General features: G+C 45.0%; 1 pseudogene; it reads left to right on the top strand.

Moving 5' to 3' along the window:
• Positions 1-17,247: 17,247 nt before the first annotated feature.
• LOC136510201 (uncharacterized) lies at positions 17,248-17,687 on the top strand (annotated as a pseudogene).
• The last annotated feature ends 9,989 nt before the right edge of the window (positions 17,688-27,676 follow it).

The following is a 27,676-nucleotide window of genomic DNA, read 5'->3' as shown; positions in this document are numbered from 1 at the left end:
GACTCGATTATGGAAAAACAAGTTGTATGCCAAATTCAGCAAGTGTGAGTTTTGGTTGGATCAAGTGTAGTTTTTGGGACATGTCCTAACACATGAAGGCATCTCTGTGGATCCTAGCAAGGTGCAGGATGTGTTAAATTGGAAGTCTCTAAGGTTAGTGCATTAGATTCGTCAGTTCCTTGGTCTTGCTGGTTATTATCGACGCTTCATCCCTAAGTTTTCTAAAGTAGCTCAACCAATGACCAAATTGCTCTAGAAGGATGTCAAGTTTGTATGGAGTCAGCTTGTGAAGAAGCTTTCCAAGCCCTAAAGAAGTTTCTTACCTCTACTCCTGTTCTTACCCAACCAGATATTGATAGGCCATTTGATGTGTATTATGATTCCTCTAGGACTAGACTGGGATGTGTGCTTATGCAAGACGGAGGTGTGATCGCTTATGCTTCACATCAGTAGAAAAAGCACAAGTTGAATTATCCCACCCATGATTTAGAGTTGGATGTAGTTGTGTAGGCTCTAAAAATTTGGAGACATTACCTGTTGGGAAATAAAGTGCATATCTACATGGATCACAAGAGTCTCAAATATATTTTCACTCAATCTGAGCTAAATATGAGACAACGAAGGTGGCTTGAGTTAATCAAAGATTATAACTTAGAAGTTCATTATCACCCTGGAAAAGCTAATTTGGTAGCTGATGCCTTAAGTCAGAAGTCGCATCAAGTTGAAGAAAAATCTGTGTCCCTCACCCATTCTGAAGTGTTAGCCCATATTGCTCTAGTCTCAAGTTTACTTGAGCAAACTATTATAGAGCAAAGGTAAGATGCTTCAAAAATCCCCCATATCAAGAAGTTAATTGCCGAAGGGCGCGGTCCTCATTTTAGTATTGATGATCAAGGTGTGGTGAAGTTCAAAAACTGATTGGCGGTTCCCTCAAGTGATGAGCTTAGGAGACAAAATTTGGATGAAGCCCATAACTCCAAATTATCCATTCATCCTGGAAGTAACAAGATATATCATAATTTATGTCACTTGTATTGGTGGCCAAATATGAAATAGGATATTACCAAATACATCTCAGAATGTGACATTTGTGGAAGGGTTAAGGTGGACCATATGCGTATGCCTAGATTTCTATAGCCCTTGCCTATCCCTATTTGGAAATGGGAGGATATTTCCATGGACTTTGTTGTGGGTTTGCCCCGCACAGCAAAGGGGTATGACTCTATTTGGGTCATTGTGGATTGCCTTACCAAGTCCACTCATTTCCTCCCAGTGGATACAAGGTATTCAGCCAAAAAGTATGCCAAGTTGTTTTTTCATTGGGTTGTGACCCTACATGGAGTTCCTCTTACCATTGTTTCTGATAGAGGGTCAGTTTTTGTCTCTCGCTTCTGGGAGCATCTCTAGAAGTGTCTTGGTACTCATCTTCTCAGAAGTTTAGCTTATCATCCACAAATTGATGATCAAACAGAAAGGGTCAACAAAGTACTTGAGGATATGTTGAGAGCTTGTGTCATTTCTTTTCTAGAAAAGTGGGATGAATGCTTAACTTTAGCTGAGTTCTCTTATAACAATAGTTATCAAGAAAGCATTGGAATCGCACCTTTCGAGGCTTTGTATGGGAAGAAATGCAGAACACCTCTTAATTGGGTTGAAGTGGGTGACCGTCATTACTTTGGACCTAATTTCATAAAGGAAGCAAGAGAGCAAGTCAGTGTTATTTAGAGTTATTTGAAAGTGGCTCAGAATTGTCAGAAAGCTTATGCAGACAAGAGAAGACCTTTGCAGTTTGAAGTTGGTGACCATGTGTACCTAAAGGTATCCCTGATGAGAGGTGTGCATTGGTTTGGAGTCCATGGAAAGTTAGCTCCTCATTATGTTGGACCTTATAAAGTTTTCGAACGGTGTGGTACTGTTGCTTACCGTCTCCAACTCCTGGATATTTTGTTAGCAGTCCATAATGTATTCCATGTTTCCTAGTTAAAGAAGTGTCTGAGGGTTCCTGATGAAGTAGTGAAAATTGAAGGACTCTCTCTCCAACCTGATCTTTCTTATATTGAGCACCCTATCAAAATATTGGATGAAAAAGAGAGAGTCACTAGGAACAAAGTGGTAAAATTATATAAAGTCCAATAGCAAAATCATTTGGAGGATGAAGCAACTTGGGAATAGGAGAGTTATATTCTAGAGCATTATCCCTATCGCCTTTCTAGTTCACCAAGGCAATTATGTAAATTGAAATTTATTTCTTATCTCTTTCCCACACTAGGCACACACATGAAATCTCGAGATGAGATTTTCTTTAAGGGGGAGGAGCTGTAACACCCTCGGTGTTACGCCCTAAACAAACTACCAAATCATATCATCAGCATCATATTTATGTGATAATGCATGTGATAGAGTGTGTAGATAAATTCCTTGTAGCCTAAAATGACCAATAAAAAGGTTAAATGAAAATTGATTCAAAGCTCATGTTGTATCAAGTAGGGTTGAAAACCAATTTTTATTGAGTAAAACATTATAGAACATGTGTGTGACACCTTAATAAAGTTTGAAGCACAAACTTTGTAGATGACAATGCAACTCTTGCTGTAGAAAAATAATATTGCTAGATAGTATTTCCAATGGCTTGGAAATGGAGCTTGGAATTTAAAATCAGCCAAACTTGAGAAGTTACTGTCTAAATACAAGTTTGACAACACCAAGTTCACGAATTAATTTTGAGCAATCTAGCTAAGACCTGGTACCATGTTCTAGCCATTATGGATAGCCTGATATGCCCTCTTTAGCATAGTGAAGGTGGTTTAGCTTCAACTCCGATAGTTTAGTTTTTACGGATGCTTTAAAATTCGTGCATGCACACAGTCACTGGCTGACTAGCCTACATGTGAGGTCTCCACGCATGGCTGCTCTATGTTGCCATGTAGCCATGCCCTGCATGCCTGCACTACTGCACGCTGACCAGTCGAGGCTGACCTGGCCTGGCCGTGGCCTAGCTACAGCTTGGCCGCTCCGACCGTAGCGCCCGCTGCTGGCCAGCCGTGGGCCATGGTGCCCCCATAGGCCACTGCTGCCCTACCTACTACCATTGCTGCCCTACACTCTACTGCCCTTCCTGCTTCGCAATGCCACGCTATTGCTGCTACCACTACAACTCGCTACCACGCATGTGGGCTAGCCCTTGCTGCCTTGCGCCGTCTTCTCACCATTATGGCCCTGTGCCACACTTGGCTTGGTCTCGGCTGGGGACACATGTGCACATTCCCTCTGACCACATTCAGCCAGCATGGTGGCAACCCTTCCCAGTAGTCGTTCATGCTCAACCAGCTGCATCACTAGCCTCACATTGACTCCCTCTTCATCCTATGCTCATCAGCTGTACCTCTACCGCTGTCCTAGCACCGCTAACGTGGTCGTGTCGATGTGGCTCATCGTCAAGCACACCGCACGCATGTGGCCAGCCCAGCTCAGGTAGTCTCTGGCCAAACCATCACTTCAACTAGGTCCACGGTAAGCTCCTAATGCTCACTCGCTAGTTGGTTAGGCCTGTAGCTGCCCTAGTGCACCAAAATGATAGCACCGCCACAGCGAATGGCTGTGCACCACTGCCACCTGCACTAGTGTGTCCTGCTGCCCCTCACCGCTACTTAGTGTAGGCGCTTAGGTCGTAGATGGCGGTTGACCCTTTAGGTAGGTCTACGCGAACCCTAGATGGCCAACGTGGTCGGCCAGTGCCAGTGCTCGCCACACCGCCACTCGCCCTGCCTCAGGGGCATGCGCGGAATAATCAAGAAAAGCCTAGGGGGTTAAGTGCGAAGGTCAGAGAGAGAAAGAAATACTAAAAAGACAGTGATGTAGTTTAGAGCAAGTATGAGGTCTCTTTTGTAAAAATTCCAGCACGCGCGGGGGCTCCCTCGCCGTGGGCCGCTTCCACGCGTGGGCCACGCCTGCGTTGGGCCGCGCTAGGCCAGTTCGCTTCCTCTTTTTCATAAAGAATTAGAAATAGCTTTTTATTTTTAATTGTGAGCCAGTTTTGTTTAATTAATATAAAATTGTATAGGTGTCAAAAAATCATGGAACTAATTTTATTAGGTTCCACATATTATTGTCTATTTGTTAGTGAAGTTGGTTCATACATATATGTGTTTATGCGGAGAGCTATTAAATCATTTGAAAGTGTTTAATACTGTTAGGTTAATTATTGTAGGATTTTTTTATGGTAAATTGGTGATAGCTTTGATCCTAAAATTTTTACAGTAGCTTCATTGTATTATTATGTGCTGACTGTAATTTTTGTAGCCTTAGACTAGACTAAACATTAGGGTAGTTAAATGTTCCTTTTTTAAATCTACATTAAAGCTTTACTAGAAATAGAGGCATACCATTGATTTGCGAAACTAGGTGCTTGTTACTTGAACTCAATACTTTGCTTGATGAAGATGATAGTTAGCTTAGTATCTTAGTCATTAGAGTTAGTTTAGTAGCTTTATATGTGTATTCCTGTTTTAAGAGTTATTGTTGCCTAAATATTAAATAGCTACATCATCGTCATCGCATGCATATAGAGAACGAGTCGGTGGAGATCGTGACCACCGGTGAGCACAAGTTTGAGGAGATCATCGAGGAGTACAAGGAGGAGATTCTTGTGTAGGAGGAGGTCCTAGAACCATCACTGACTAACTCAGCTGACACTGCGCCTACCCATGGCAAGCCCCGGTGCATAACCTCTAATATTCTACACTTTATTTTATATGATGTGCATTTACATTACAGGAATTTTATGGAAACCACATGCATAGATATATCTATCCTATGAGTCTTACTAGTGCAGGTTCGAGTAGCTGCTATGCTTAGGTTTTCGGTAGTGTGAGTAACCTACCGTTTCTCACAATAGGTGATTATTATAATTACTCATGATAAAAATGATGAAAGGAAAATGGAGACCGGGCAGGGATATGGTATGGGTTATGGTGGGTGTGACGAGTTGTGTCCCGCGGCCACGGAGCTTAGCTTGGTTACACTATTTTCCCTATCCATGTTGATTGAGGATCGTCCATTGTTGTGGATGATAGTCAGGTCACATACTTATTATCCTAAGCACATACTTGCTTATGGGAGTGGAAAAGCTCGTTACACTCTTATCGTGGGTTCCAGCTCTTTCCGGACCGACTGATTGAAGGCGGGGAAAAGTGGAGGTCTAAGCACCATACTAAGACTGGGTCACAAGTGTGGGGGCTTAGAGTCCAAGTTTGGATAGGGACCTAGACCCCTCGATAGGAGTAGAATGGGTTGGTCTTGTTTGTGTCTGGGGTACAAACAGAGCGTGTGTTTTGGGGTACACAGCTGGGATACATTGGTTCATGAATCACTGTTTTTGTGAGATGGTACGACTTGGCTATAGTCTAATACCTTAGTAAGAACTGGAATATGAAAGATGGTAAATTGGTTCTGATTGCTCAACCCTTGCTTGAAAGTAGAACATGTGCTTATCTAGAATGGTTAGCTAATGAAGTAATCATGACTGCTAATAAAACTTGATTGTAAGGATAAAAAATTAGTAATGCTTTCCACAAACAAAAAGAAAACAACAAACTCATATTGCCTATCATACCCTTTGGAGTCGGGAAACTATTCCCTCTAGTCGGGTAAGTCTTGCGAGTACATTGTGTACTCAGGGTTTATTTACCCCTGTTGTAGGTGTAGCTTGAGGAGTAGCTCTTGTGTGGAGGATTTTTCTAGTGGGCATAGATGGATCATTGTATCATTTTCGCTAGATGTTTATTTTCATTCTGTTGTTTAATTATCGCACTCTGAACTCTGGTATTGTAATAAATAATTTCCAAGAACTCTTGCTGTATGAAATGGACAAAGTATTATAAACTCGTACTCATTATTGAATTCTGGAGGTCAAACGTGGATTGATTCGAGTTCTCCCTTGGTGTAGGCTCAACAGAACGGTCCGATATAGCTAACTTTCGGGGTGCTTACTGTCTAGTGGAAGATGAGCGTCTCCGAAAGCTCGTTATTTTGGGCGGTTCTGCCATAATTTTAAATGGGGAAACTCACAGGAAAATGCTTTTCAAGAATTAAAGAAACATTTGACTAAAGCACCGTTACTTGTTCTTCCTGATTTCACTAAAACTTTTGGAGTAGAATGTGATGCTAGTGGGATTGGGATAGGAGGAGTTTTAATGCAACAAGGAAAACCAGTAGCATATTTTAGTGAAAAACTGGGAGGTGCTCAATTGAATTATTTTGTGTATGACAAAGAATTGTTTGCTCTGGTGAGTGTACTTGAAACATGGTAGCACTACTTATGGCCAAAAGAGTTTGTTATCCATTCCGATCATGAAGCTTTGAAGTACTTGAAAGGTCAAGCTAAGCTGAACAGTCGCCATGCCAAATGGGTTGAGTTCATCGAAACATTTCCATACATTGTGAAATACAAGAAAGGTAAGGACAATGTGGTTGTCGATACTTTGTCTCGAAAAAGTGTGTTGTTGAACCAACTCGAGGTAAAGGTTTTGGGTGTTGAAAGTTTGAAAGATATGTATAATAATGATCCTGAATTTTGAGAACCATATAATCATTGTAAAGATGAAAAAGGTTGGGAAAAATATCACATACATGATGGATTTCTATTTAGAGCTAACAAGCTTTGTGTTCCAAATTCTTCGATTAGATTGCTTTTGTTACAGGAATCACATGGAGGTGGACTAACAGGTCATTTTGGACAAAAGAAGACTTACAAACTGCTAGGTGATCATTTCTATTGGCCCAAGATGAGGAGAGATGCCATCAGATTTGTGGAGTGATGCGTCACCTATCACAAAGCTAAGTCAAAATTGAACTCTCATGGCTTATACACTCCTTTACCTGCTCCTAATATCCCTTGGGAAGACATAAGCTTGGACTTTATTTTGGGATTACCTAAAACTCAGAGAGGAAAGGATTCTATTTTTGTTGTGGTTGATAGATTTTTAAAGATGGCTCATTTTATCCCTTGCAACAAGACCGACGATGCTTCACATGTTGCTAATTTATTTTTTAGGGAAATTGTGAGGCTACATGGAATGCCCAGGACCATTGTGTCTGATTGAGATGTCAAGTTTGTGAGCTATTTTTGGAAAATGTTATGGGCCAAACTTGGAACCAAGCTCTTGTTCTCCACCACTTGTCGCCCTCAAACCGATGGACAACTAAAGTGGTGAATCGAACATTGTCAATGTTGCTGCGAATAATGATGAAAAAGAACTTGAAGATTTGGGAGGAATGCTTGCCACATGTGGAGTTTGCATATAACAGGGCAGTACACTCTACCACTAATATGTGTCCTTTTGAAATTGTATATGGTTTCAAACCTATTGCTCCGATAGATTTGTTTCCCCTTCCATTGCAAGAGAGAACCAACATGGAAGCTTCCAAGCGTGTTGCATATGTAAAGAAGATACATGAGAAGACCAAGGAAGCAATTGAACTCAAGGCAAGACGCAAGGCTACAAGTATGAACAAGCATAGGAAGAAAGTGTTATTCGAGCCCGGGGACTTGGTGTGGATACACTTGCGCAAGGATCGCTTTCCTCATCAGCACAAATCAAAATTGTTGCCTCGAGGAGATGGTCCATTTTGTGTTCTTGAGAAGATCAATGATAATGCATACAAGATAGATCTTCCAGCAAGTTACGGCATGAGCAACACCTTCAAAGTTGCTGATTTATTACCATTCACAAGTGAAGACCCTTTAGAGTTGAGGACGAATCCTTTTTAAGGGGGGAGGATGATATGACCACGTCATCGAGCAACATGTTACAACCTCCAATTCAAGCTACACCAACTCAAGTCTCACCTACATCGACACCAGCCCAAGTCATTGATGGACCGGTTACACGTAGTCGAGCAAAGAAGCTACAATAAGAGGTGAACGTGGTACTTTGTGAGATTCATTTTAACATTAATGAGAATTATATACTACCTAAGTCATGCACGTTGCTATTGCTCGGGTTCACCAAGGAGGCAGACAAGCACACACCAATAGATGATTACATAGAAGAGCCATGCTCGGTCCAGCCTAGCATGATAGAACCATCAAGAAGAATCAGTCATAACTTTTTATTCTCAAAAGCTATGAAGGCCCATGAGGACTCGTTGGAAAGCTTGTCAAGTCTAGTTTCTATCCCAAGTGGTCTCAACTGATTTCGACTTTCCAATGTTGAGATACAACTGCATTAGTGAAGACAGGTCAGCAGGTCAACAATTTTGCATGATGTTCAACTTTCCATGCAAAACCGTACCATTCTACATTATTTCATGATGCATTCTGCACATGGTGTGAAAGCTTATCAAGTTAACTTTCCAACGCATCCAACGACACGTCATTTGGAAGTACCAAGGCGAAGTTATTATCAAAACACTGAAGACTACGCAGAAGACCAACAGCCACGCGGTAACTCTACAGGAATTCATTTCGTGGAACCCCTTTCACATAGTCTATCTTATCTTTTTTCATTTCATGTTTTCACCTATCTAGGAGGGCTGTTCCTAGTATAAATACCCCATTGCTCTATAGCATTCTCAGACTTTTGATAATCGAAATATAGAAGCCCTTTGTTCAGTTGTGTGCTAACAAATATTGAGAGAGTGATTTCTACCCTTTGCTCTTGTGATTTCCTTCGCGGGATTACAGAAGTGGTGGCTTCATCCGCTCCCAATTGGTGCCCCTACTCCCTTTGAGGTTTTCTCGATTGATTGTAGGTTGTGTTGGTCGGTTCCTTGAGAGTGTGGTTGGGCGAATCCTCGATTCAAGTTGCCGGTTAAAGACGGTGGTTGGCTTCAAGTATTATTTGTCAGGTTGCACTAGTTATCGCTGCTTGCAGCAAGTTATCTTGGCTTCTTTGAAGCTAGTTATCCGGTGTTCATCCTAAGATCGGGACCCCGTGACATATCACCTAAGGGTTAACATATCACGAGTTGGTACTTGTGACGCTGACAATTAGAAGATGGACACTTTCGGTTGAATTTGAGATATAGGACAAGTTCTTACGAAGAATTTTTAATTGGCTCCTATTCACCCCCTCCCCCCTCTAGTCACCGTCTCGGTCCTTTAATTTCATTTAATTTTTTAGGTCAATGACCCAAAGTAATTAGAACTTGTGTCCCTAGCAACCGTCAATAGTTGAACAATCCATGAACAAGTTAAAGGAAAAGTTGAGACCAGATAGTCACATGTACGGATAGGAAAATATCATGACTCAACAAAGGTGTAGTTGATAATTAATTTCGTATGGCAATATTTTGCATGTTCTTTTGATGAAATGCCTTGATTTTTGCTGGTCAACCATTATGCAGTCCATCATCATTACATCATTCACCCAAGGGTGTTTCTTGCTAGAATTGCTTTGGAGATCTTCCTTATAGTGCTTCCAACTACACTGATGTTTATGCATATTTCGCCGATAGGCTTGTTGATAATAAAATCAAACTCAGAACAACCATTTTTTATGCTCATAGACCTATATATGAAGCAAAAATCAATAAATGCAAATAATTGAAAATATAAAAAATGATGTGAACGCAAACCGTTCAAAACCACAGTTTTATAGACAAATGTGTGTGTAATTTTTTTTAGTTGTGACTTGGAATTTTTGAATCTAGACTAGACTAGAGAATAGAAGCCCTGAAAACCAAATTCGTCTACTCTGTGTGTAAGCCACCTGGGCCTATTTCGTTGCGCATGTTACAATAAGGCTTCCGTCCTTAGCTCTGCACCAGCGGCCCGACCAAGTTCCCCCGTCAGCCCGATTCACTTGAATGGCGGGCCACGCTCGCAGGCCTGTCGGCTCAAATCGACGGAAGGGAATAGGCTCCGTGGCCCCTGCTGCTAGTGGGCTAGTGGGCTAGTGGCACCTGCGGCGTTCGCGCGCGTAGAATCTGTCGGCACTAGAGCTCGCAACTAGTCGGAATAGTATAATGGTCGTTGTCGTCCGTCGATAGCGATTCATAAAAAAAATCGTTTCTCTCATAAGCTGAGACCTGAGAGTGGCCACACGTACGCACATGCATATCCTAAGACGCCTGCCTGTCGAGTGGTAGTGGCTGATGTGGAATGTTCTGATCCTACCTAGCAACCAGTAATAATTCCTGAAAAAAGAAGCACGCTAGAAGCATGTTGATGGACGATAACCGATGATCCACAAGATTTGGCACATGGAAATTACGCGTTGCGTCAAGCATATGCCCTACTTTCACAGTCGACTTTATGATCGGATATATATATGCGACGGGAGAAATCGATGGCGGACAAGGCAACCAACAATCAGATAATCAAAACACGTTGCTGATGGCGACATCTATCTGTTTATCCATCTGCTAGGAGCATCGTCCATCTTAATCCACCACATTCGGCCTTTTCGTTCCCTTCATTCTTGCTCCCACTGATATACTAATAATAAAATACAAGAAATAATCAACTTAGAAACAGGAAAGTTTTCTCTGTTCGCTTGAACTTATCATCTCGGCTTATCAGCCATGTTACCAGGGGCTGATCTATAGGGGGGCTATCCCCAGCCCCTCCTATAGCTGGTGCATCAATGGAAATATGGGGAGGGTGAAAGAGAAGAAGAGGAGGAGGAAAGAAGAAAAATGGAGAGAGAGATTAAGAAGAAGAGACCAGCCCTCTTCAATCCTGTTCTGCATCCGCCACTGCATGTTACAGTGTTTTTCTCTCACAATAAATCAGCATCAGCCGGCTTATGAGCCGCAAAAACCATCAACCGAACATATAACATTCTTCTGTTTCAAATTATAAGTCGTTTTTATTTTTTTACATCCATTTTCTACTTATTTAGATATAATGTATGTCTAGATCTATAGTAAATTTTATGTAAAAAAATTAAAGCGATTTATAATTTGGTATATGCAGCCAACCTTGCACCCTGGCATTGACAACACATTTGGATAGCGACGTGCGGAAGCGTTCTGCCACGCATTTTCTGTTAAATCCTGTCCGCAGACCTAGTATAGCATGTGCGCACCAGCGCACTACACGTGATGGGAATATATATAGACGTCCTAACGACGTGCGGTTCATAGAGAGCTAGGATGAAAACGTATATCACTTATATTATATTTGTTTTTATATTTTTATTTGGATTTAGATTTGACTACGGACAGCGTCAACCTTACCAGATATGATATGATTGGATATCGACATTATAAATATGTGATTTAAGTATTTGAATACGGATACATTATCGGATGCTAAATATCCAGATTCGAATACGGACAGATTTAAACCCCTCTAAAATAATTCGATCTTAAATAAGGTAAAAAAAAATCCGTACCATTTTCATTTTGACGTGAACGTTCACGCCCATATATAGAGATAGACACACGCGCACATTCAACAAGCATATTCACCTCACATTCTACCCCTACTGGTATCTTAAAAAACTGATTCGACGGAGCTTGAGATAGGTATAGTCACCACTAGAATCTTAACTTGTTCCTTCTATGAAAAGTATAAATCTTTATCACTATATTTTCTCACATGTTTATTTGAAGATATTGCCCTACTACACCAACGCGCAACGCCTATCCACTCTAGGCTACAACTATTGCCTTATCTAGGACTTGTTTGAGATTAAACTTTAGTCTTAGGTATCAAACAGGTGGACTAAAAATGAACTATTTTTTTAGTTTTTTAACCTAATTACCTGTTAGTTCGTTAGCTAGCAAATGTGAACTAATATGGGATAAAAGATGCACATGAGTCTTTGTCTAGAAAAATCACTTGCTTTTAGTTTATATCCAAACAACACTGAACTACTCCCTTCATTCTTTTTTATGTCATATTAGCTTTGTCCTAAATCAAGTATTTTCATCTTTGACCATTAATTTTAGAAAATCATGTAGATTCATAACATGCAAACTATATATTATGAAAATATTTGTCACAGTGAATATAAAAAGCATAAATCTTATGTTCTCAACAGGTACATTTTTAAAAAAATTTGATGGTCAAAATTAGAAATGTTTGACTTTGGACATAGCTAACACGACATGTAAAAAAGAATGGAGAAAGTAAACTTTAGCCGGCTAAACTTTGTTCCACCAAAGCTTTAGTTATAGGTATATAATTCAAACAGGCCCTTATCTACAGTCAGATTTTCATGTGACATTATTAATATATGTTTATCGACGCTCCTAGCGCCCGGACGCCTGGATTCAAGGGCGTGTCCGGACGCACCTCAGGCCCCGTCCGAGTATCCAGCCCTCATGCACGAAACCACGCTCGCCACCCCACGGAAGTGTAGACTCGTTTCAATCCCCGACCAAAAACAACGGAGCACCTAGCGCCCGTCGCCCCATGAAACAGTAGAGTCGTTCCGTCCCGCATGCGCCGCCAATCCGCCATCTCACCGCGCCGCCCGTCCTCCTGCCATCCCGTCGCGCCGCCCATCCCCCCGCCGCGCCCACGCTAGGTGCATCGCTTCCTCACCGCGCTCCCATCAGAAGTATTACTTGTTTGCAACATCAAACAAAGCGCAATGCGTGATGCAACATCAGAACAAGTCTACTACAACAGTAGAACAAAGCGACTGCAACAACAGAACAAAGCTACTGCAATACGAGATGCAAGATCAGAAAAAAAACTAATGCAACAAAGAAAAATTACTTGTTAAAACACCGTAACAAGGCTACTGCAACAAAAATAGAACAAAAGCGCAAATACGAGAAATCAACATCAGAGAAAAAAGACTAATGCAACAAAGAAAAATTACTTGTTGCAACAGCAAACACAAAGCTACTGCACCAACAAGAAACAAAAGCACAATGTGAGAAAGCAACATTAGAAAAAAGACTAATGCAACAAAGAAAAATTATTTGTTGCAACAGCAAAACAAGCTTACTACAACAAAGCTCGCCGGAACCCTAGCCACGCTGCGTCCCTCAGATCTAGATCCAGAGGAGGAGGAGAAGGAGGAGGAGGAGGAGGAGGGCTCAGATCCAGAGAAGTTCCTATTTACCTCGCCGAAAGCCGCCGCCGTCGCCTACTCTCCGGTGGCATGGAGGTCGCGGAGCAAGGGAGGGAGGGAGAGAGGGAGGGAGCGCGAACAGGCGGGTGCAGCGGCGAGCTGGATGCGAGCGTGCATGTTCGTCCCAGAGAGTAGTAGCGAGCGCAGCAGCGAGAGCAAACAGCGAGCGCAGCAGTGAGCGGCCAGGGCACGCGAAGGGGAATGGAAATGACGAGCTGGCGTCGGAGGAATCGATGCGGTCTTCTTTCTTCGGTCGGTGGTATCTGCATTGGTCTAATTGGGCTGCAAGCCCATTTGCACGGTGTCCGGACGGGAGAGATACCCGCACACAGTAGCAATATCGTATGTTTATTTGTGTTTGTTCCGTTTCCCAACCCGATGCATACTACTTATACTAGTAGAGAAACGACTTTTGATCCACTTCAAATTTGGCTTTAGTCCCGGTATTTTTTGCGCCCGGGACTAGAGAAACCTTTAGTCCCGGTTGGAAGTGGGCTACTACGGCAGGCTTTTGCTGCAGGGGACCTTTAGTCCCGGTTGGAGCTACCAACCGGGACTAAAGGTTAACTTTTACTGCCGGTTGGTCCCTCCAACCGGGAGTAAAAGTCTACTCCCGGCTGGAGGCTCCGCCCGGGACTAGAAAGGGACCTTTAGTCCCGGTTGCTGTCTCCAACCGGGACTAAAGGTCCCCTCTTATATACCCCTTCTTCCTCCCGGCCTCCGATCCAACCAAGCACCGCAGTTTCCGGATCCTTGCATTTTCGACTCCGATCCAACCCAGCACCGCACTGCGCCGCGCGAGCATGTCGTGCGCCGGTGCGGCAGGCGAGATCTAAGAGCTCTCCTCCCCCACGCCCCCGCAACCGCATGGCCGCTGCTGGCCGCAGATAGAGAGGCGCATGCGGGGGTGTGCAGATCCAGATCCGGTGGGCGGCGAGGACGAGATTGCCCCCCCACCATATCGGGCGTCGTGCCGGTGCTCTTCCTGCTGGACATCAAGGGCTGCGTCCTCGTCTGGTGCGACTATCGCGGCGATGTCTCCGCGCTCCAGGCCGAGCGCTTCTTCACCAAGCTCCTCGACAAGGTGGTAAGTGGTCGATCGGCTTTCTCACCTTACCTGTTGTCTACTCCTGAGATCCATGTGACGCTGGTGCTGACTTCTCGTGGAATGGGTAGGACGACTCGGAAGTGCACTCGCCTGTGGTCTACGACGACGCCGGCATCACGTACATGTTCATCCAGCACAACAATGTCTTCCTCCTCACAGTCGCTCGCCAGAACTGCAACTTTGTCGTTGTGGTAAGCAAATTTCCAAGTACTTCTGTTTGATGTGCTGTTACTGGGACTTGACAGAATGGGGCGCCCATTTTGTTCTTACAATATGAGTTGCTTGATGAGATGATGGATTTTGGGTACCCACAATACACGGAGGCGAAGATCTTGAGTGAGTTCATCAAGACAGATGCATATAGGATGGAGGTCACGCAACCAAAAAAACAAAACGAATCATCAATTGAAAATACCAACCGGGAAAAAAAACCTTTAGTCCCTGTTGGTAATACCAACCGGGACTAAAGAGCCGGCCCACGTGGCCAGGCCGGGAGGCCTCTTTAGCCCCGGTTGGTACCAACCGGGGCTAAAGGTCCACCTTTAGTCCCCGACGAGAAACCGGGACTAAAGGAGGGGCCGTTTAGTCCCGGATTCGTGCTCCTGGTTGGGAAACCAGGACTGAAGGGGTTTCCCAACCGGGAGTACAACTTGTTTCTGTACGGGTGTTAATGGACACTGGGTAACCAAAAGACCACGCATGGGAATCACATATAAGTTGTTTTGCAAATACTAATTTGTTTACAAATGTCTATAAAGGGGCTAGTCAGAGCCCAACCATTGCCAGACCTCGTAAGGCCATTCTTAGTAAAGAGTTTCATGGCATTGTTTCAAAGAATATAAAATGAATGAAACAACCAGTTTCAATGTGTAGTTTCATTATTTTGTTTCATAGATATTTGATTTCATGACTCATCAAGTTGGAAGCCAAGCCAAAGGAGTTTCATCTACACGAAATTCACATCTTCGCTCTCTTCTTAGGCCAATATCGCTAAGTGGGTTTTTATTCTCATTTAAAGCTATGATATATCAACAAGTTTGCTTAGTTGGCATGGTATTTAAGAGGAAAGAGATGAAACCCATCCATCACATTTACCAACATAATGAAATGCATATCCATCCGCCCCTCACCACTCTTTTATCCTTTCATCCTTCAATCCACTGTCCCTCACCTTTTCACGTTCTTGTTTTTAGGTTGGAGTTACAAAACTTTATTGGACTCACAAAAATCTTGTTGAGCTGGCTCGATGGGTCGTTCTAAAAATGGTCCGATTGAACTCATTTTTCTTTCAAAATGAAGAGGAGTTGATTTTGAGTGACTTTTGATTTTGGCTCGGCTCGGTAAGGCTCGGCTTGTTAAGCTCATTATGAATTTAGGTCTCAAACAACTCAGGTGACCATGATAAATAATATTAAATCAATTTCTAAGAAAGGTAAAAAAATGCAGTTGGCTCGTTATCCATGCTACTACTCATGTCATAGCCTGGGCGCCTGAGCTAGTTGGTGTCACAACATGCATGCAGGAAAAAATATTTCTGCGGCACCGCCGCACACAGTGCCTGGTGCGACAAGGACTGGATGTTCGACACGAACCACGCGCTTTCCCGTACGCAGATCGTGTCTCTTCGATATTGAGAGTGGACAGGCATGCCGCTCCGCTTGTATACGCAGTATCCTCCACGGAGGGCACTCCCAACGCAGAATCCAGGATTATTTCTATTTCTATTAATTACCTTGCTCCGTAGGTATTTTTGCTGATGTGACAGCCAATTTAATCAAGAGAGAGGAAAAAACTTTGAAACGACGTCTAACTTAGAAACGACATCTACACGCGCGACGAGAGAGTCGAGACCATCGCATACAGCGTTGGGGAGGAGCGCTCAGTTTCCTTCGGACGACTGGGGATCGTGTGCGCTGCCGGTGGGAGCCTCGCCTGGCCACCACGCTCGCGTCGCCGCCGGCGGGAGCGCTACTGTGGAGAGCTCGGGCGCCGCCGTGGAGGTGAGGGCTGTCGTGGACCTCGCACGGCCCCTGGCTGGGAGCTCGCGCGGCCGCCGCTGGCGAGGAGCTCACGCAGACGCGTGTGGGGAGGTTGCGAGGACGTCGTGGACTAGCGCGGACTCGCGCAGCAGCCGTGGACCACGCACGGCCGCCGGCGAGGAGATTGCGCAGACGTTGGTGGGGAGCTGGCGAGGACGCCGTGGATTCGCGCGGACGTCGCGGACGACGTGGCCGCCGCGGACCTCGCACGACCTTCGTCGGGGATCTCACGCGGCCACTAGTGGGATCTCGCGTGGCCACCGGGTCCGCCGCACGAACTCGCCGCCGCCTAGCGCCGCTGCGGGACGTCGCGAGCGCAGCGAACCAAGAAGCACAAGCACAGCCGGTCGTAGCTCCGAACTCCATGCTACGAGAACGCATCTCGGATACTTCATACTTGTGCCTTCACCACGCGGAGATGCCCAGCACGACCGGCCGGCCGTCCGACCACCCACGGTGCTCGCGTGGCCCCCGCCAAGCGCCGCCGGCTGCACAGCTCGCGGGGACCTTGCGCGCGCGCCACCTCCTGTCGCAGTGTCGCGTCCGCGTCTTGCTCCTATCGTAGCGCGTCTCTCTCCGCCCAGTCCGCCGAGCTACTCTCCTCACCAGTCTGCGCATGGGTTCAGGGGGCAGGCGTCTCCCTCCCCTCGCCTCCCTGCGCACAGAAGATCTGATACATGAGAGGGGATAATTGGTGGATTTTTATTTGGACTCTAGATGGAAAAAAACTGCATTGAGAAGAATAGTTTCTTGAATGATTGAGTGCCCTGAGCATCACTGTCCACTCTCAATATCGAAGCGCGAAACCAGTGGTGAGGGAGGTTTCGAGCTCAAGATGCTACTGCTCCTGTAGCAGTTATTTTTACTGGCATGAGTAATAACACGTTGAAAACGTGCTCAAGACGTCCGACCAGTCCGTCCATTCTCAAGTGTAGCGGTAACGTGCCGTTGCCGAGCAGATGTATTTATTCCTCGCTTTGCGCAAATGGTCGTTAGTGTCTTCTGCAAATAAGGTGTCACACAGTCACACAGACGCAATCACTAGCGATAAGCTAGCTTTGCTAAAATGGACAGGCGGGCGCAGGCCGAGCTCAGCCTCCTTCCCGCTGACTCGGATCCGGAGCCGCTCGGCTTCTTCCGCTGCACGTACTGCGACCGCAAGTTCTACAGCTCGCAGGCGCTCGGCGGCCAACAGAACGCGCACAAGTACGAGCGCACCCTCTCGCCAAGCGTCGCCGGGAGATCGCTGCCGTAATCCGCACGCACGGGGCGCCTGCGGTGGCCGCCTGGGCCGTCGACGCCGCCACGAGGACCGGCTGCGTTGGGCTTGTCAACGTCGCTGCTGGAGCTGGAGGTGACCCTGACAGAGAGAGGCTGCGGGAAGTGCAGCAAGCCGTTCTGGCGCCAGAGCAATCGTCTCGCCTGCTGCTGCGCGACAAGAAGAGCACGTCATCGGAGTACGGCGTCGAGCGCCACGGCGAGCTGGACTTGAGCCTCAGGCTATGATGTGTGGGTTGTTTCTCTAGCACCTAGTTTCTCGCTTGCTTGATTCCGATCTCTGTATTGCTAGATCAAAGTATGTTCTTCGACGATTACAATGTACGGTAAGGGCATGCATGTGTATTCACTTTAATTCACATGTGTTGCAGTGAAACAGAATAAAATTTAGTTTAATTCCACTCTAATCCACTTAACACATGTGAATTGAGATGAATACATGTGCATTCAAACAAGGTCTAAGCTGTTTCGTAGATTCTTCTGCATACATATATATTTAGTTTATTATTAGTTTCTCTAATAGAATTTCTTGGCAACGAAATAAAAATAATTGGTGGCTTTATGGATCTGGTTGGCTCGTCCTATAGTTAAATGTTTTGTGTCTTCGTTCTGAGTTGGCTGCTGAATTTTACAGCGTGTTCGGCTGGTCAGCTTCTGCTGGCTGGCCGACCTTTTTTTCTAGTCAGAGCAGTATTTTTTTCTCACCAAATTCTAGCATGAACAATGTTTTTAGCTGCTACCGTAGCAATTTACTGCCAGCCGAACACTCTCTTAGTGTTTTTTTTGGGTTGTGTGTTGGGTTTGGAGTGTTCTCATGTTTCTAGCACTTAATTGTTTTTTAGATAATGGAAAGAAGTATTCGGTTTCGTCCTATCAAAGAGAAATCAAATGAACTTATCAGAGTATCTCCAAGAGTTTCCAAAACTCATTCCCAATCTAGATTTTTTTTGAAAAAACCCGCTCTCCAAAAACTCACTATCTCAACTCCCAATTTTCCTATACTTGGAAAAACCGATCTTGTCGCACAGATATAATACGCGCACGGATCCATCGTGCCAATCCGAAGCTCGAAGGACGTGGAGAAGAATAAGAAGTAGGATAGGATTCCTGATGCAAATGTATAAAAAGAGAAAGAAAATATTAAAGTGGTTGTGGGTGATTTAGAAATGAGTTAAATACACTACAGCCCTTAAACTTGTGGCTCTGTGCCACTTAGGTCCACGAACTCTTAAAATCGAAATCTGCCTCCCTAAACCTGTCAAAGTGTGCCACTTAGGTCCATACCCCTTGAGAGGACGATGACTAGGTTAAAATTTTACAAAAACCACCATATCTATATCTATCTAGTCATCTTATATCCCTAGCGCTCCTTTCCTCGGCCCGCGGTGCCGGCGTCGCCCGAGTCGGCCTCCACCTCCGGCCGAGCACGCCTCCCCATCGCCGATTCGCCGCCCCACACCCTGGCCCACTTCCTTGTGTCCCCGCCTGCCAGTGCACGCACAGGCAGCGGTGGCAAGGCAGCCTCGCGCGCCCAGGACCTCCTGGCGCGACCCGTGGCCACCATCGAGCGCACGGACGGCCAGCGTCTTGGCGTCAGCAGGGAGGAGTAGGATGTCTAGGGACGTGTGTGTGCGGGGGCCGGAGGTGACGGTGATGGGTTGGCCGCCTCTACATGGGGGGGCGTGTGTGGCGAGGCACGGGCGGCGGCTGCGCGCAGAGCGGCCGAGCAGCGGTGGCTCGAGTGCACAAGGCGAGCGTCAGGGAGCTTGCTTGTGGTGCAGCCGCGGGTGAGCTGGCCTTCTCCAGGTTGGAGCAGCGGAGCTTGTGGCCAACTGTGGCTTGCTCATCCGCGAGGGACCGTCGTTCGCCGCCGCAACTAGTAGCTCGTTGAAGGGGAGCTCCACCTGTGACACCAGGGCAATGCCGTCGGGGTGCTTGTCGCTCAGTAGCAGGATCCCCTGTCACCATCACCCGAAGGTGGCGCACACCATGCGTCCCATGGGCAGCGGCAGAAAGCTAAGGAGCGCGTGTGTGGCTACATGCACGCCGCCGTGGACCCTATCCTCCTCTGCTCCATGGCCACCTTCATTGGCCATCTTCGTGAGCCTCGTAGGCACGGTGGATGTTGGTGGATGTTGACCCGCGGTGACCGAACCTGTCCTGCTTGGCGGCCGTTGTGCCGGAGGCCTAGAGCTGGTTGACGAGGTGGCCGCTGCCGAGGACAAGTCCTAATTCACGCCTCCCATGCGGCACTATGGTGTTGGATCTGGCCATGCCGCCGAACAGGAACGAGGCAGCGAGCACGCACTCCACTGTCATGGCCGCTCGATGCCTGCCCCGCCGCCACGACCGCTCGACGTCAGCCCAACACCATTATCCCTGGGCACCACCACAACGCCGCTACCACTAAGGCTATTGTGGTCCCTGGGTGCCGCTGCTGCCGCTGCCGTGACTTGTCATCGATGTTGTGCAGCAGCAGCGTGAGCAGCTCGCAGATGTAGCGCTCGGACGGCGTCGAGGCGGTGGCTGTGTGAAAGCTCTAGTTTGGTTTTGGTGAATTGATGAAACCCTAAGTGCTAACCTAGTTTATCAAGTAATCATGAGATAGGTAGCACACTTCAAGTGGAGAAGCTAATGAAGATCATAGCATGACAATGGTGATGGCATGGCGATGATCAAGGGCTTAAACTTGAAAAGAAGAAAGAGAAAAACAAAAAGCTCAAGGCAAAGGTATAACTTGTAGGAGCTATTTTGTTTTGGTGATCAAGACACTTAGAGAGTGTGACCACATTTAGGTTTGATAGCCGTACTATTAAGAGGGGTGGAACTCGTATCGGAATGCGGTTATCAAAGTGCCACTAGATGCTCTAACTCATTGCATATGCATTTAGGATCTAGTGGAGTGCTAACACCCTTGAAAATGTTTGTGAAAATACGCTAACACATGTGCACAAGGTTATACACTTGGTAGTTGGCACATTTGAGCAAGGGTAAAGAAGTTAGATGTGAAATGGAGTTAGTCGCAATGACGCTGGCGTCGGTCAACTGACCGGACGCTGGGTCGCTCTGCGACCGGACGCTAAAAGGCTACGTCCGGTCGTGTTGTCGATCGGCACAGTAATTAGGGTTAAGCACCGGACGCTGGGCTGTGTCCGGTCAAGCATGACCGGACGCGTCCGGTCAGCAAAAACATGTTTTGGACCCTTACTGTAAACGACCGGACGCTGAGGGTCCAGCGTCTGGTCAGCTCTATCAGAGCGTCCGATCAACATTTCGACCGTTGAGATCTAACATTCACTGTTGAACGCAGAAGACACGTGGCCGCCATCGGGCGACCGGACGCTGAGGAGTAGCGTCCGGTCAGTAGGACCGGAGCATCCGGTCAGCCCGAGTTATGCCCAGTGAAGGGGTATAACGGCTCTTTTTCGTGGGGGCTTCTATTTAAGCCCCATGGCCAGCTATGGCTCATATCTTTGGCCATTTTCATTGACATAGCAACCTTGTGAGCCTAGCCAAAGTCCTTCCACTCATCTCCATCATTGATTCATCATCATAGTGAGATTGGGAGTGAATCCAAGTGCATTGCTTGAGTGTTTGCATCTAGAGGCACTTGGTGTTCGTGTTTCGCTGCGGATTTCGCTTGTTACTCTTGGTGGTTGCCACCACCTAGATGGCTTGGAGCAGCGAGGATCATTGAGCGGAGGTTGGTGATTGTCTCCGGCTCCGATCGTGGTGATTGTGAGGGGTTCTTGACCTTTCCCCGGCGGAGCGCCAAAAGGTACTCTAGTGGATTGCTCGTGGCTTGTGTGATCCTCATCTTGTGTTGGTTGTGTGGCACCCTATTGAGGATTTGGCATGTGAAGCCAATTAGCGCGTGAACCTCCAAGTGAGTGAATCGCCACAACGAGGAGTAGCTTGCCAGCAAGCAAGTGAACCTCGGTAAAAATCATTGTGTTCATCCTTTAATTCCGAGGTGATTGGTCTTCATTGTTATTCATCCTTGTGATTGATTGGTTCACTCCTCGACACGGCGGTATAACTATCTTGATCACTCTATTTACTTTACCACAAACTAGTTGACAAGCTCTTTAGTGTAGCTAGTTGTGAGAGCTTGCTTGCTTGGTTGGTGTGGCTCTTTAGTTAGCCTTTGAGAGCATACTAACATAGGGTAGTGTCATAGCTCTTGTGTGAATCGACACTATCTAAACTAGAATTGTGGTAGGTGGCTTGCATTTGAGTAGGCTAGCGTAACTCTTGCTTTGCCTCATAATTGTCTAACTATTTTGTTAAGTGTTGTTGTAGAAATTTTATTAGGCTATTCACCCCCCTCTAGCCATTAGGACCTTTCAAGTGGTATCAGAGCCGAGGTCACCGTGATTTGAGGCTTAACAACCTTCGGTGTAAAAATGGCTCAAATCAACAACACCAAGAAGCCACCCCAATTTGATGGCACAAATTATCCTTATTGAAGTCAAAGATGACCACACACATCAAGTCAATCAATAGAAAGGTGTGGAAGATGGTAGAAACCAAAATTGAGATTGGTGATCCAGAGAATCCCACCGCGGCCGAAGAAGTACTTCTCCAAAATAATGACATTGCTCTAAGTGCTATTCATGATGCAATTGATGAGAGAACATTTGAGCAAATCAAGAATATTGAGATGGCTCATGAGGCTTGGAAGAAGTTGGAAGAATCATTTGAGGGCACTCAAGCCGTGAAGGGTGCAAATGCTTACATTCTCAAGGAGAAGTTTGCAAGCTTCAAGATGAAGGAGGATGAGAGTGTGCCAGAGATGTTTCATAGGCTTCAAGTGCTTGTCAATGATCTCAAAGCACTTGAAGAAGAGGTGAAGGACAAGGACTTCTCCCACAAGTTCTTGAGATGCTTGCCTTCAAGATTTGGTACATTGGTCACCATTCTAGTGAGAAGCGGTTTGGACACCATGACACCAAACCAAGTATTGGGAGATATAATGACCGATGATACTTATAGAGATGATGATGAGAAGGAAGAAAAGAAGGAGAAGAAAGATGACAAGAAGGATGACAAGAAGAAGAGCATGGCATTCAAAGCCACATCATCCAAGGGCAAAGCTAAGCAAGAATCATCAAGTGAAGAAGATGAATCTTGGGATGATGATGATGATGAGAAGATGGCTCTATTTGTCAAGAGATTTGGCAAGTTCATGATGAAGAAGGGTTACCGTGCTAGAAGAAAGAAGTCTTCATCCAAGAACAAAGAAGAGTCAAGAAGGTGCTTCAAGTGTGGAAGCAAAGATCATCTTGTTGCTCAATGCCCATACAATAGCGACAATGATGATGACAACAAGGAGAACAAGAAGAAGGACAAGAAGGAAAAGAAAGAGAAGAAGGACAAGATGGCCTTCAAGAAGAAGAAGGGTGGTTCATATGTAGTCACTTGGGATAGTGATGCTTCCTCAAGTGATGATGATGATGATGATAGTGATGATCACAAGACCACCAAGAAGAAGGTTCTTGCAAGCATTGCCATCAATGAGAAGCCTTCTCTCTTCGAATCTTCATCATGCTTCATGGCTAAGGCCACTAAGGTACAATCTTGTGATGATGAAAGTGATGAAGAACATGTTAATGATAATGAACATGAAAATGATAGTGATAGTGATGATGATGAACCTACTAAGGATGAATTATTTGACATGCTAAAAGATGCTAGAGAACACTTTGACATCAAGAGAAGGGAATGCAAAAGCTTACGTAAGGAACTAAAAGACCTTAAGCAAGCCTTTGATGAGCTCAATGCATCTCATGAGAGGCTAGAGGAAGCCAATGAGAAGCTTGGCAAAGCTCACAAAAGATTGAAAAGGCTCATTCCTCTTTGCTTGATGAGCAAAATAAAAAGAAGCATGTTGAAACTTGCAATGTAGGTTTAACTTGTGAAATAATTGATGAATCACTATCTATGTCTATCATTGTTGCTCCTACTAACCCTTCTTGTAGCACTTCCACTTCTACCTCATCTAGTAGTGATGGTCTCACTTGTGATGCCTCACTAGTGGTTGAGAATGAGAACCTCAAGAAGGAGGTCACTAAGCTCACTCACACCTTAGCTAAGGTTTATGGTGGTGAGGATCGCTTGCTTATGTGCTTGGGTAGCCAAAGAGCTTCTCTCTACAAAGACGGATTGGGCTATACCCCCAAGAAAGGCAAGGTGGCCTTTGCTGCTCACAAGACTAGTTTTGTGAAGAATTGCACTAGTTGCAAGCAAGTTGGTCACAAAGAGCAAGAATGCAAAAACAAGAGCAAAAATGCCAATGTATCCTCCATTAAGCTTGATTCATGCTATATGCTTACTAAGGGTACAAATGGTGTGAAGGCTAAGTTCATTGGTAAACCATGGATGGGCTCAAAGAAGAAAGCCATTTAGGTTCCAAAGAGCTTAGTAACTAACCTTCAAGGACCCAAGCAAGTTTGGGTACCTAAAAAGAATTAATCTTCTTTTGTAGGTCAATTACAAAGATGGAGGAAGGCATTGGGTTCTTAATAGTGGGTGCACTCAACATATGACCGGTGATGCAAGAATGTTCAACTCAATCAACACCAATTGCAATGATGGTTATGATAGTATCACATTTGGTGACAATGGCAAAGGCAAGGTCAAAGGGCTTGGTAAGATTGCAATATCCAATGACATGAGCATATCCAATGTGTTGCTAGTAGAGAGCTTGAACTTCAATTTGCTATCCGTGGCTCAATTGTGTGATCTTGGATTCAAATGCATATTTGGGGTAGATGATGTAGAGATCATAAGTGTAGATGGCTCTAACTTGATCTTCAAAGGCTTTAGATATGAGAATCTATACTTGGTTGATTTCAATGCTAGTGAAGCTAAATTATCTACATGCTTGTTCACTAAGTCTAGCATGGGTTGGTTATGGCATAGAAGGCTTGGTCATGTTGGAATGAAACAATTGAATAGATTGATTAAGCATGACTTAGTTAAAGGCTTGAAAGATGTTGTGTTTGAAAAGGATAAGCTTTGTAGCTCTTGTCAAGCCGGCAAACAAGTTGGAAACACCCATCCTAAGAAAAGCATGATGAGCACTAGTAAAGCATTTGAGTTATTGCACATGGACTTGTTTGTGCCAACACAATATACTAGCATTGGTGGTAATAAATATGGCTTTGTGATAGTGGATGATTACACTAGATACACATGTGTATTCTTTCTAGTGGACAAAAGTGATGTATTTACAACATTCAAATCATTTGTCAAAGGCATTCACAATGAGTTTGAAACAACCATCAAGAGAGTTAGAAGTGACAATGGTAGTGAGTTCAAGAACACTAGAATTGATGAGTTATGTGATGAATTTGGAATTAGACATCAATTCTCGGCCAAGTACACTCCACAATCAAATGGCCTTGTTGAGAGAAAGAATAGAACACTCATTGATATGGCAAGGTCTATGCTTAGTGAGTACAATGTGAGTCAATCCTTTTGGGCCGAAGCTATCAACACGGCTTGCTATTGTAGCAACCGCCTCTATTGTCACCGATTGAAAGAGAAGACACCATATGAGCTCTTGAATGGTAGAAAGCCCAATATTGCATATTTTTGGGTCTTTGGTTGCAAATGCTATATCTTGAAGAAAGGCACAAGATTGGGCAAGTTTGACAAGAAATGTGATGAAGGATTCCTACTTGGCTATTCCACTACAAGCAAAGCATATAGAGTTTGGAATTTGGATAGTGGTACTCTTGAGGAAGTTCATGATGTTGAATTTGATAAAACCAAGGGTTCACAAGTAGAGAATGAGAACTTGGAAGATGTTAGAGGCATTCAACTTTCAAATGCCATGAAGAACATGGATATTGGTAAATTGAGGCCTAGGCAAGTGAATGATGAAGAAGATGATCAAGTACAAGTGCTCTCCAACTCAAATGTGCAAGATGATACAAATCAAGTTAGTGCAAGTGGATCTCATGACAATGAACAAGATCAAGTGACTAGTACATCATCTTAACCCAATGATCAAGCAAGTGCAAGCAATCAAGTTCCAATCCTCCAACCATCCAATATTGCAAGAGATCATCCATTGGACACTATCATTGGTGATATTTCAAGAGGTGTGCAAACTAGATCAAGATTGGCATCATTTTGTGAGCATTTCTCATTTGTGTCATCCATTGAACCAAAGAATATAGATGAAGCATTGAAGGATGTTGATTGGGTGAATGCTATGCATGACGAATTGAATAACTTCACAAGAAATCAAGTATGGGAATTAGTAGAGAGACCAAAGGGACACAATGTGATTGGAACCAAATGGGTCTTTAGAAACAAGCAAGATCAAGATGGGATAGTAGTAAGGAACAAAGTAAGATTGGTAGCACAAGGCTATACTCAAGTTGAAGGTCTTGACTTTGGAGAAACATATGCCCCGGTTGCTAGATTGGAAGCAATTAGAATCTTGCTAGCCTATGCTTGTGCTCACAACATCAAGCTCTATCAAATGGATGTCAAGAGTGCATTTCTCAATGGTTACATCAATGAAGAAGTATATGTTGAGCAACCTCCCGGTTTTGAAGATGATAAGAAGCCCAACCATGTATACAAGTTGAAGAAAGCATTATATGGCTTGAAGCAAGCACCTAGAGCATGGTATGAGAGATTGAGGGATTTCCTACTCTCTAAAGGGTTCACAATGGGCAAGGTTGACACCACACTTTTCATCAAGAAGATTGGAAAAGATCTATTTGTATTGCAAATCTATGTTGATGACATCATATTTGGATCAACCAATCAAGAATTTTGTGATGAGTTTGGAAAGATGATGGCTAATGAGTTTGAAATGTCCATGATTGGAGAATTGAGTTACTTCCTTGGTCTTCAAATCAAGCAATTAAAGAATGGTAAATTTGTGAGTCAAGCAAGTACATCAAGGACATGATCAAGAAGTTTGGCATAATTGATAGCAAAGTCATTAGCACACCAATGGGAACCAATGGCAACTTGGATAGTGATGCAAGTGGAAATATGGTGGATCAAAAGTTGTATCGGTCTATGATTGGAAGCCTACTCTATGTGACCGCATCAAGGCCGGATGTCATGTTTAGTGTATGCATGTGTGCAAGATTTCAAGCCTCACCAAGAGAAAGTAATTTGAAGGCTATAAAGAGGATATTGAGGTACTTGAAGCATACACCAAATGTTGGTTTGTGGTATCCCAAAGGAGCAAAGTTTGAACTAGTTGGTTACTCCGACTCAGATTATGCGGGATGCAAGGTTGAAAGGAAGAGCACATCGGGCACATGTCAATTGTTGGGAAGATCACTTGTTTCATGGTCATCAAAGAAGCAAAATAGTGTTGCATTATCAACCGCCGAAGCCGAATACATATCCGCCGGTAGTTGTTGTGCACAAGTACTTTGGATGAAGGCCACCTTGAGTGACTTTGGAATCAAGTTCAAGAAAGTGCCATTAATATGTGACAATGAGAGTGCAATCAAGTTGACCAACAATCCGGTTCAACATGCAAGAACAAAGCACATTGATGTCCACCACCATTTCATAAGAGATCACCAACAAAAAGGGGACATTTGCATTAAGAGTGTGGGCATCGAAGATCAACTTGCCGACATATTCACCAAGCCATTGGATGAGAAAAGGTTTTGCAACCTATCAGGTACCATGAGAAGGGGTCCCCTAAGCAACAATCGAAAAAATCACTTAGACCCCGACAAAATCAAAGCCAAGAGACAACTATTGGCTAAACCCCGGCCATGTCCGAGGCCACCTACTCTCCACCTCGCTAGAGGCCTCGCACGAAAGGCCTCGGATGGCCTATCGAATCTCCGCCTCGCTCGGGGCCTCGCACGAAAGGCCTTAGATGATCTACCGATTTTCTACCTTGCTTGAGGTCTCGCGCGAAAGGCCTCGGCCGGGAAACTGATTCTCCGTCTCACCCGAGGCCCCGCGCGTACAGTCTCGGATGAGACGCCGAGTCTCCATCTTGCTCAAAGCCGGCTCGGCAATAACCCCATCGCCTCTGCCTTGACCGATCTCCCCAACAGAGCATCGCGTCCAATTAATGACCAACCACTCCCACGATGTCAGACGGATGACAGCTTGACAAGGCAGAGCAGCCGACAAGATGGGAAGTCGCATCAGCACCATACCGCCCAGGATAGGATAGGGCAGGGGTTATCGGCCGCTGTGCTCGGTACTATGCC

This window comes from Miscanthus floridulus, chromosome 1 (genome assembly GCF_019320115.1).
Source record: "Miscanthus floridulus cultivar M001 chromosome 1, ASM1932011v1, whole genome shotgun sequence".
Lineage (NCBI taxonomy): Eukaryota > Viridiplantae > Streptophyta > Magnoliopsida > Poales > Poaceae > Miscanthus > Miscanthus floridulus.
This window is presented reverse-complemented; position numbering and strand designations above follow the sequence as displayed.